Source organism: Oratosquilla oratoria, chromosome 33 (assembly GCF_046742065.1).
Source record: "Oratosquilla oratoria isolate Oo_2021 chromosome 33, ASM4674206v1, whole genome shotgun sequence".
NCBI classification, from domain to species: Eukaryota; Metazoa; Arthropoda; class Malacostraca; order Stomatopoda; family Squillidae; genus Oratosquilla; species Oratosquilla oratoria.
In genome coordinates this window covers 31,692,896-31,695,395 of record NC_134809.1, presented here as the reverse complement: position 1 = coordinate 31,695,395, position 2,500 = coordinate 31,692,896, and positions in this window count along the sequence as shown.

Genomic DNA, 2,500 nt, shown 5'->3' with positions numbered 1-2,500 from the left:
ATCATCATCATCATCATCATCATCATCATCATCATCATCATCATCATCATCATCATCATCATCATCATCATCATCATCATCATCATCATCATCATCATCATCATCATCATCATCATCATCATCATCATCATCATCATCATCATCATCATCATCATCATCATCATCATCATCATGCTCCTCTTCCTTCTCATCCTCCTACCCACTTTCTTCCTGTCTTCGTTGACTAATTAATATTTTTTCAACGTTTTCTTCTTATTTTCCTCCCCTGTGCTCCTTGCAGTGTTTCCTGCCAACTCGCCTCTCTTTTCTTCTCTTTTCTTCTCTTGTTTCTCTTCTCTACTCTCTTTTCTCCTCTCGTTTCTCTTCTCTACTCTCTTTTCTTCTCTTGTTTCTCTTCTCTACTCTCTTTTCTCCTCTCACCTTTCTTTTCATCTCTTTTCTCTCTTTTTCTTGTGTCCTCTCTTCTCCTCTCTCTTTTCCTCTATCCTCTCTTTTCGTTTCCTCTCCTCGTCTCTCTTTTCCTTCCCTCATCTCCTTTGTCCTCTCTTTCCCACTTTTCTCTCTCCTCTCCTCTCTTTTCTCCTCTCACTTTTCTTCTCTCTTCTCTCCTCTTTTCTCACTTGTCTCCTCTCCTCTCTCCTCTCTTCTCTCCCCCAACCTCTTTTTCTCTTTCCTCTCCTCTTCTCTCTTTTTTTACATCCCTCGTCTCCCTTCCCCTCTCCTCTCATTTTTTTCTCTTTCTATTCGTCTAGATGTGCGCAGTGCAAATGTCAATCCTCTTAGAGTACAGTACATTATCCACGGCCTTTAGAGCTTTCAACACCACCACCACCACTACGCTCGTCATCGTCCTCTTTTTCGCCGTCGTCATCACCACTACAGGCACCACCACTACCTCAGTCACCACCACAATCACCACCACAATCACTACAACCACTATCACAACCACCACCATTAACATAATCACCACAATCAACACACCATCACTACCACCACAACCACAATCACCGCCATTACTACCACAGTCAATACAATCACCACCAACACCACCAATCACTACAGTTACCATCAACACCATCACTACTACAACCATTGCCATCACCATCACCACTATCGTTACATCCTATCACCACCACCACTACCATCACCCCCAGTGTTATTGATAAAACCAACGCTACCATTACTCCCGGCTCGGCTTATCGTTATAATTATCACCACAAGTGCAACCACTCAAATTTCTCTCACCAAAACCATTTACACCACATTCAAAACAACTTGCACCACAACGGATCAAACATCACAACCTAGGGCGGGCACCATCCTCACTATTCATCACTAGCACCATTATCGTTCCCATTTATCATCACCATTATCAGCATTATCACTAACATCTTCGTATCTTCTCTACCTTCCTCGTCTGTTTCTTTCCTTGCCTCGCTCCCTCATCCTTCATCACTCCCGATTTTAAGTCTGATGTATTCACTTCCCACGCCACCCCCGCGTCAAGTCCACCAGCATTACTACAACCACCGTCGCCGCCGCCTCCGCCGCCATCGTCGTCGTCGTCGTCGTCGTCGTCGTCGTCGTCGTCGTCGTTATCATCGTCGTTATCATCATCATCATCATCATCATCATCATCATCATCATCATCATCATCATCATCGTCATCATCATAGTCATCATCATCATCATCGCCATCGCCATCGCCATCGCCATCATCATCGCCATCAGCACCACCACATCCACCTCTTCGTCCTATTCTTCCTCCTTCTCTTCCTCCTCCTTTTCCACCTCTTCCTCCTCCTTTTGCACCTCTTCCTCCTTTTCCACCTCTTCCTCCCCATCCACCTCCTCCTCCTCTTCCTCCCCATCCACCTCCTCCTCCTCCTCTTCCTCTTCCTTCCCCTCCTCCCCTTCCTCCATCACTTCCAGCCACGCGTCTGCATGATGCTGTCTGGGCGGAGGAGTCCTTGTATCGGGCTTCGTAGCTCATGGCTCCGTGGCGACTGTGCTTCTATCGGGGGGAAGGGGGTTGGGGTTGGGGAAAGCAAGTGGGGTCGGAGTCATGCGCTCATGTACACAAGCACGCTTGCATGCACACGCACATGTACACGTGGGTAAGCGCACACGGAAGTAATAGTCATGCACTTATATTGAGGACGCGCGTGCGTGCTGCTGGTAATCAGAGCGCTTGCAAGCATGCATATGAATGCACTGTACACACATGCACACACACATACATTAATACACACACACAGATTAATACACACACAGACACACACACACAGATTAACACACACACACACACACACACACACACACACACACACACACACACACACACACACACACACACACACACAAGCAGCGGAGCTGCGACGCAGACAGAAAGGTATACAAACATGCGTGCATGCAGTACAAGCAGATGCAGGAGAGGGTGACGGGAAGATGCACAGGAACGAAGAGAAAATAATGCGCATTAGGTCTCTCTCTCTCTCTC